This window comes from Dermacentor andersoni, chromosome 3 (assembly GCF_023375885.2).
Source record: "Dermacentor andersoni chromosome 3, qqDerAnde1_hic_scaffold, whole genome shotgun sequence".
NCBI lineage: Eukaryota > Metazoa > Arthropoda > Arachnida > Ixodida > Ixodidae > Dermacentor > Dermacentor andersoni.
This window is the reverse complement of record NC_092816.1, coordinates 133,847,287-133,856,515: the sequence shown is the minus strand read 5'-3', so window position 1 is coordinate 133,856,515 and position 9,229 is coordinate 133,847,287. Positions and strand designations below refer to the sequence as shown.

Below are 9,229 nucleotides of genomic sequence, written 5' to 3'. Positions count from 1 at the left end.
TCTGGCTTCTTAAGAAAAAACCTGAAACCCTGGTGGACGAAGGAATGTACACAAAGAAAAAAACTACAAAACAAAGCGCGGGGTATCTTTCGGTGATACCCAACACAAGAAAATTTACTCTTTCAAAAAATCAAAAGCCAAAGCCAGGTACACACGCAGACAAGCCGAAAGACAGTCCTGTAAAAATTATATCTCTTCTATAAATAGCTCAATAACATCCAAACGTATGTGGGATCAGGTTCGTAAGTTTAAAGGCGACTACGCTTCTTATACTATCCCCATACTCTCACCTCCAGGCACGCAAACAAATATAGATGAACAAGCAGACATATAAGGGCAACATTTCCATATATGAAGCTCAGAGAACTACTCTGCTGCATTTCTAAAACATAAGCAATTAGCAGAAAAACTGAAGCTTCCGACCACAGGAAGTTCAGAAAGACTGTATAATGCCGCTTTAACACTTCCAGAAATCAACAGATGACTTACTACTGGCAAAGAAACAGCACCCGGTCCTGACAGGGTGCATTACGCAATGCTAGCTCACCTATCCCCTAAAGCAGTTGAGACCTTGCTTCATTTCTTCAACATAATTTGGGAAATGGGAAAAATGCCCAAACAGTGGAAGAAAGCCATCATAAGCCCTTTCTTGAAAGCTGGAAAACCTTCGACAACAGCAACCAGTTATACACCCATAGCACTCACAAGTTGTCTTGCAAAGTCCTATGAAGCCGTCATCAATATAAGATTGACATACGTCCTTGAAACAGAGAACCTGCTAGATAAACATTAGTCTGGGTACAAGAAAGGTTGCTCTACAACAGATCACCTAGTTAGGCTAGAACACGAGATACGTGCGGCCTTTCTACACAAACAAAATTGTCTCACTGTTTTCTTTGATTTAGAAAAGGCGTACGACACAACATGGAGGTTTGGTATTTTAAGGGACTTAGCGGATTTAGGGATCCGCGGTAGAATGCTTAAATGTCTAACCGATTTCATGTCCGACTGAACATTCCAAGTGCGTTTAGGAACGGTGCTTTCCCGCGTATTTATTCACTTACTGTGTGCAGCTTGCAGCAGGATTTGCTGACAGGTGGTGGGTTGGCACTGTGTGCCCGTAGCTGCTAGTTGTCGGAGCGTGGTTCCGTGTTTTTCTTTTTCTTTGAGATGCAGGCACGCTCGATGTGACCTTCCTTGGAGCAGAAACGGCGCTCGGCTGTCTTGAATTTGCACGTTTCAGGGTCGTGCAAGCCGTCGCATCGATAGCAATGGCTTGCTGACGTACGCTTGCCTACTGGCTTGATTTGCAACGTCCTGTTAATTTCCCCCGAGTTTGCCACTCCCTTGATATCTCGCGGATGCCTTGACGCACTTTCCGCTGACAGGGAAATCCACAGCGCGTTGAAATGTCAGGCTTTGTCTGCGAACAGTCTCTGTGGAAGATGTTCGTCCCAGACGCCGCGGACGAACCTGTCCCGGAGCATAAGATCCTGGGGCACCATAGTTCGGTTCGCTGCTGAAGCGGTCGTTTGGGTGTCAGGTGACATCGTCGATAGTGTAGTCGAAGGCAGCGCTCCGAAGTTGCAGTCGGCTGTCAAGGTTCCGAGGGCCGCAGCGTAGCTGCTGATCGACTCGTCCGGCCGTTGGTCGGGTCTTTGAAACACGTACCGGCTGTAAAGCTCGGATGTCCTGGTGTCGAATTGTCATTGTCGAATTGAATTGTCAATTGTCGAAGTGTCACTAAATCATTGAAGTTGACTTCTCTCGGGATCTTCGGCGCTATCAGCGCGTGCACACACTGTTCGAAAGTGTCGGCTCCACAAAGCCTGAGGAGAAGTGCCCGCTTCTTCGCTTCGTCGCTGACGTCGCTCGCCACGAAGTAAAAGTCGAGGCGCGGGATACGCGATTCCCACGATTTGCCCGAGAAAGGCTCGGCAGCGCTTGTCGGGCCGTGTTGGGCCGTGTGTTGGGCCGGGCCTTAACTTCGAAAACTTATCCGCTTCGCAACTCCTGCCTCATCGCCAGTGTTATGTACGAGGTCTGGCCCCATCCGTGAAAGGAGTGCGCATCCGTTGGTGGCAGAAAACAGACTGCGTTTATTTTCTGCAAAAGGCGCAGGCGAGAGCTGCATGTGTTCGAGGGGGCAAACTCTCGGTCCCTTTCCGGTAGCAGAGACGCCGAGGGCGACGACGAAGGATTCTCAGAACTCGACTCGGGATGGGGTGGCTTCCCGTTTCTTCCGCGCTGGTGCTTTGTCCAGCCGAGGAGCGGCGGTGCGCCGCTTGCCCACAACTCAAGCTTTCGCTAGCACAGCTACAAAAAGTGCGCCATCGCGCCATACACAACCGAGCACATAGTGATGCATGTTGTCGCAACATTATGCGGTAGCAATAAACAAAAAAAAAAGCGGCACAGGTAAGACGACTGCACAGTGTTCCAAAGGTGGGTCACCACGTCAACGCCACACATGCAGCGCAGAATGTCACAGTGCAAGAGTCGCGTTTTCACCATGACGCGGAAGCTTCAAGCTACATCGACAAAAATATGCCAGTGTCGTCTGCTGTTGGCGATGGGCGTCTTGCGCTGGAGATTGAGGTATAGTGGCGGCGCCTGGTGGCGGCGCAGGAAATGACATCTGGGTCTACCAGCTTGGGTCGTATTGAGCCCTGGCTGTGGCGAAGCGCGTTTCTAGGCGGAGTTTTGCGTCGATTCGCACTTTTTTCTGCCCTGTTGCGAGTGCGAAAAGGCTCGTCACTTCTCACAGACCACGTTGCGAGCTCGTCGCAGCCTATAGTTCAACGAAAACGGACTCTCCGTGAGACGTAATGCTGGAAGCAGAAGGAATCGGCGACGCCGATCCGGAGAGACCTAGCTCATCCTCGAAAAAGCGTCACCGTCGTTACTTCTGCGTCGTCGGCTGCCATGAACAAGAAGGCCTGAATCCTAACATCAGATTCTACCGTTTTCTTTCAAGGCCTCACGAAGCAGAGCGTCGGGCGCGCTGGTTAGTTGCAGTTCGTCGCGCTGGGTAAACGAAACTTCGCGCCATGCTGACTGATTCGCCTGTCTTGAAACTTGCTTATCTGCGTTCAAAAATTCGGTATTGCACCTACAGTCCCGACGGCAGACCGACATAGCAGCAGGCATGGCTGGTGATTCACGATTCGAGACCCGGCCACAGCGACAATAAACAATTCGACCCGTGCGAAGTGGTGCGTTCAAATGATCACAAATGGTCGGGCTGATTCGGTAACAATTCACTACCCCACTACGAGCAGCACAGGTTAGAGAGTTAAATGTGCTTATCCTTTACCTCAAGCCAGCACGTTGAGGCAGCGCAGCAAGGTAGTATTGATTGCAGCACATAGATGTTCGAGCGCTGTCATTAAAAGCTACATCAAGCGATCAGCGCACGAGCTCGCGCGATTCGCACGTACGTTACTGCGAGCTCATAGCATTGCATCAGTTATTTATCAATTGCTAAAGGGACAGATGGCCGCTACTACAGTGCAGCAGGCATAAATACTTGTCTAGCGGCATGCAGTCAACAAAGATTGCAGGAGGCCCGCCGTTTCGCGGCATGTCAAAGACCGCTGCCATCGCGGCGCGTATGATCGTGCGCTCGAGCAGTTCGTACATCGCGGCATGCTGAAAGACCGCTGTCGTCGCCGCGCGTACCGTCGTGCGCTCGAGTAGTTCAGTACACATGATGACGGCTTATCGCTGCTGTGAGTTCATTTATAGCAAGCATTTCGTCGCGTTTGTGTGCCTGAATCTAGCAGCGTGCAAAGCTTACCTGAAGTTCAACTTCGTACGCGACTCGCTTCACTTGCGATTGACACCGTGCTAAAACTTCGCCGCTTATTTCTTGAACGGCGTACACGTATTCGGCGTTGCATAAGTTATTGCCTTTACGCAGCGTGCCACCCCTGAAAAAAATCTTCGGCGCCCGATATTCGCTGCAAGCCGCAGTACAACAAAACCGAAAGTGGCGGGTCCATATTGTAAACGTGCTTTCCGGAGCAGACGACCGAGCTTTGGTACTACCCAGTTGAGGACAGAGGGCGCTTTTTAGCACCATTTTCGCAGCGCCCCCTGGGCAATGCAAGAGCCCCATAGTTGCCGACTTCGAACAGTTTTGCTCTGCGCACTGCCGAATGTTTGCTGGCTTTCAACAGACGTCGCGTCCCCAGACCGAAGTGCGGATGCCGGCGCGTGCGAACCACTCGAGCTAACTAGTAAAAAATAATTAATAAGAGAGCAAACCTAATAACGAAATCCTGGCACGGCGCGAAATATTGCTGGTCGCCAGCACACGAGGCTGCCAACTTGCTGATGCATGTTGCCAGTTGCTGGTTGCCTATTTGGACAACCAGAGGGCGCATGCGAACCGCACCGCATCATGCGGTTTCAGCGTAAATCCACTTTTGTGACCGATCGTGACGACCACCCGCTTTTCACGAACCGCCTGCGTGCGGTGCGGCGATGGGCGGTTTGGGCGTAAATCGGCCCTTAAGCCCGGAATACATGGAGCGTTTTTGAGGCGATTTTCGCCTCACGGCGCCGATTTGACGCCCGGCGTGGCGAAAAACGCCCGCCGCCGCCGATCAGGACCGGCTTGATTTTGACGCGGCGCGCACGCGTCTGACGCTACCGGAAGTGCCTGTCGGAGACACTTCCGTCTGTTTTCGGCGGGAGCGGCTAGACGTCTCGCCGTTCCTTGAACAACTCGCGCGCGTGCGCTGGTCAGCACCATGGCTACGTCGGCGAAAGCATCACGCGTGGAGTTTAACGACAAACTTATAGGCGCGATACAGAAACGTCCCATATTGTGGGACAGCACAAGGAAGGATTTCAAGGAGCAGAGGAAGAGGATGGCGGCGTGGGCCGAAGTGGCCACCGAAGTTGGATGTGACCCGGAAGGTATGGTTGCATTGCTACTAGTATTTCTACCAAGACACAGTGCAAAAACTTTGTTTTAGAACCAATGTTTTACAACCACGTCAGATAAAAAGGGACGCGCGGTATATCCGCGCCGACTTGCTGAATAACCAATGGAAGTTAAGATAAATACTGGCATGCTTCTGCAATGAACAATTGTCATTGATATTACAAAAGTATTATATTTAACTGTTTTATTTGATGGTAATGTGTGGTAGTAAATCGAGGTTAATCTGTGCAATTCTACTTGCAGACAATAATCTACAGGGGCGGTGGAAGAGCCTTCGTGATACATTCACGAAGAAGCACCGCGCGTGGAAGACTGGTGCACCAAGTGGCTCGGGAGCTGCTGATGCAGTGCACGTGAAGTGGCCGTATTTCCACATGATGATGTTTCTAAAAGATCAGGTGGATATTGGCAGGTGTATCCCCAATGCTTTGTGGGTTACTTTTCGCAATAACTTACTTGAAAAAGGAGCTGAAGAAAGCCTTATGTAGCAACATAAGGATGCTGGGCAGTAAAAGCATATTCTCAGTAAGACCAAATGGCATAGAAGCAGTTGTACAGTAGATGTTGAAATTTGTCTTGTTATGCACACACATTTGTTGGGCTCACCACTAGACCAATCAACTGCATTTCAATACGAGGCCTGTGCTTCCAAACAAGAAAATCAATGAAACATTCGAGCAACCAAATCGTGAAATGTAAACTGTGTGGTGTTCCGTGTCATTTGACGCTTAATTTTTCTTTCAGCACCTTCTCAAACAGCCATGTGCAGGACGGTGAAACTGCAGAGTCGGTCCTGGAATTGATCTACAGTGAAACAGAAGGTGCAAATTTACGTTCCAATTATGCTGTTATGCACCTGCAAACACTGTCGACACAAGTACCCACACTTGCAATATAATGAGCCAGCAGTCAAGTCTCTCAGATGTGAAAATAATTTATTTACTTCTAATGCTGAAACACTGCAAGGTAATTTAGTTAAGAGCAAGAAGCTATCATTGTACACACTGCATTCAACTTATGCTGAACACCATCTTGTCCTGTGTGAGCTCGGTCCTACGTGTGGGCTCTGTTCTGAAATACATATTTTCATTTATGAAGAAGCAGCATGGGAAGTTTACAAATCATTTTTTTTTTTACTTTTCCACTCTTTAAAACGATCCAAAAACCTTTTTGAGTGCTTAAGGTTTGCAATTCTTTTCTTTATTCGAGACGGAGCAGAACCTCCTGAAGATGATGCTTTCTCTCCACTTGTGCCCTCAAGAAGTACCAGCCCAGAGCCACACACACCAAGCGGCAGCTCACAAGCCAGCACCGCTGCAAGAACCCTGACAGCCCCTCGGTCTGGCGCAGGAAAGAAAAGGAAAGAGAGGTCTCGGTGGCAGTACGACATTGATAAAGTTGACGCCCTGATAACTGAGGACAAGGACCAAGCGTCAGTCTATGGGCAGCTAGTTGCCCACAGGCTGCGGGCATGCCCGAAGCATGCGAAATGGGACATGGAAATGGATTTGCTGCAATTCATAGCGAAGTATACATTTCATGACAACCCTGAATAAATGCACATCAGATAGTTTTCTAACAGACTTCGTATAGTGACAATGGGTGCTTTAAATCCACTATGGATTTTGTGGCAGTGCAAGTCCAGTGTGAGCCCACTGCCACGCAATGGCACCTTCATTAAAAAAGTACTGGGCGAAAAGATTCCTAGTGTCAGCAGCACTTGCTCTGTAGTTTCTAGACTGCGTTGTTTCAAGGTCAAGCAGGCTACTTGACACAGCATCACTTCACTGGCCTGGGACGATATTCCCATAATCATCCTCGGAATCCACATAGCCTGGTGGACAGTAGGTTGTTTCCCGGGCAGAAGAGATGAAGTTATGGAGAGCGCAGCAAGCCAGGACAGCAAAGGTTGCATTTTTAGGTAGAAGGTTCATGGGCCCAAGCAAGATTCTCCAACGAGCTGTCAAAATGCCAAAGGCATTTTCCACGATGCGCCTGCACCACATTTTGTAAAAACATGATTATTTGCAGCTGTGCCATAGCATTAAACAAGTTATTTTACTTCAAAGAAGTTTGTTCGAGTGCACTTTGTCTATTAGTAATTGAAAGAATATCACATGAGAGCACATTTGCTAAATCTTGTTTCAAAGGTGCATACACACCAAACTTTAGTGCTGCATTCACTGCTTCATTGCCTTAATTCACCATAACACTAAATAATGCTGCCTTAAAAGAAAGTGTGACAATGAATGAAAAAAACGGGGACCATATTGCAGTTTTCTTGTGCCTCATGCCACCTGTGTATAACTGTAGTATCGAAGCCACCATTTGGCTATTTATGCAGGAACAGCGTGACCAAAGGAATTCATTTTTAAGCTATGCATTGGTTGTAGACAAATACGATGTGGTGATTTATGTTTATAATGCCTCATGAATCATTACAAAAAAGAAAACACACTATCAAGAAAAGGTGTTTTAAACTTAGTTTTTTACAGGCCGCAACGAGAAGTATGTACTGCAGAAAACAATTTTCTCTTGCTTCCTTGTCACTCAATCACAGCATAAGATACTATATTGAGCCATCGCTGGGCATGAAAAGCAGTGCAAGGACACTTGAGTTCGTCCTTTTTTTTCCAACAACACAAAACAATGCCATATTTTTACAATGGCATTCAATACCTTGCTCTGCTCAGCCGGTAGTTAATACCCTCTGGATTGGCAGCATGCCTTTGCCCGGGAATGAACGCAAAAAATCTGTCCTCAATTGGAATGCTTCGTCCCCGACGAAAACATGCGGCGCAACCTTCTGGCTTTTTGGAAGGCGTGCTGCTGCTGGTAGGGCCACGACGCCATCGTTTAGCTTTTTCCCAAATGTGCACGATTTGAAGACTCCGCCGTCACTGTGTCGGCCTGGTGCACCGACATCTACCATCATGAACTTGTACTTTGCATCCACGATGGCCGTCAAAACAATGGAGAACGTCCCCTAATAAAAGGAGAACATTAGACATGCATGAGCATCCCTTGTATATGCATGACATCTGGTTCAGCTTATGGAGTGAACAGTACCTTATAGTTGAAAAAGCTGCTTCCAGAATTTGGTGGTGCAATAATCTGGACGTGCTTTCCGTCTACTGCTCCTACACAATGAGGAAAGTTCCAACGCCTGCTGAATTCTTGTGCAGATTCCTCCCATTGCACAGGCCCTGGCTCCTAAATGGAAAAAAAAGAGCAAACCTGAATATTTTGGCGAATGGTTTGGAAGTGACAGATGCTAAAAATGGTCTTGCTTTCTGAATTAGTTCATTTAAGCCACTGCAATGCCCGTCACTTTTGCCCTTTTGGCTCTTTCATGCAAATTTAAGTTTGCTACATCGCCTATTAAAGTTCCACAACCAAAGTCAGGAACAGAATTAGGCAAGAAATACATACAGGCAGGTAGAGCGGCTCCAAGTGCTTCCAGATCACTCTGCAGGCATTGTGAATCACAAGCCGACATGTTGCTGGCGCAACTCGAAATGTGAGTGCTATCTGCTTGATTGCCATTCCCGAGGATAGGTACCTGTGTACAATTAGAAAGTAGTTGAAAAGTTCTGTGAGAGCGTCGCTACAGTACCTGAGGGTTATAGCAAGTCTCTCTTCAGAGCAAAGAGGCTCCCGTCAAACAAAATTCTTCCTCAAGTCACTGCGGACAATGCTGTGCAGTTCGTCAAATTGCTTCGGACTCATCCGATAGTATCCGAAGAACATGTCTTCATGTGTCTTCATGACTTGAAACTGCAATGACAACAGTGAAACAAAAAACCAACTGACACCACATATTTATTCCACCCTTCTTCATTACACAAATGGTAGGTGACGTACAGAGATGTGGAGCTTGTTTTGTGATTATTATTATTATTGGAGTGGGCATCTTTCTAGCGACCCGGACCTCAGTTTACATCGTCCCGTTTTTTAAAGTCACACCGCCAGCCTCTCTTCCAAGTACTGTTTCTTAACAGCGTGTGTTGACATTAACGCAAAATAGGGAGTGGTACACACCAAGCGTAACAAAGTGTCTTCCGAGTGCATTCTGAGCTCTCGGATGCGAATCTTAATCAATGCGAAAACGCCGCAGGCGCTGAAGCAAAACTGGTCAAGGGTACGTTGGCCTATGCTGTCGACGCGGCAATCAGTTTCTCAGGCATATGCGGAAAAGCAACGCTAGAGAATGCAACCGCTTACAATGACACACCACGGAGTTCCTGAATTCATCCCAATTAATACAGCTCGTAT

General features: G+C 47.9%; 2 long non-coding RNA genes across 2 annotated transcripts; one reads left to right on the top strand and one right to left on the bottom strand.

Annotated features, from left to right (window-relative positions):
• The first annotated feature begins 835 nt into the window (after positions 1–835).
• LOC129383217 (uncharacterized) lies at positions 836–6,982 on the top strand. Its single transcript, XR_008611110.2, has 3 exons — positions 836–5,366; positions 5,699–5,775; positions 6,164–6,982. It is a non-coding gene; the product is annotated as an uncharacterized lncRNA (long non-coding RNA).
• Positions 6,983–7,692: 710 nt separating this feature from the next.
• LOC129383216 (uncharacterized) lies at positions 7,693–8,607 on the bottom strand. The gene is made up of 3 exons (XR_011893078.1): positions 8,387–8,607; positions 8,024–8,167; positions 7,693–7,940 (listed from the first exon to the last, which is right to left on the bottom strand). It is a non-coding gene; the product is annotated as an uncharacterized lncRNA (long non-coding RNA).
• Positions 8,608–9,229: the final 622 nt, after the last annotated feature.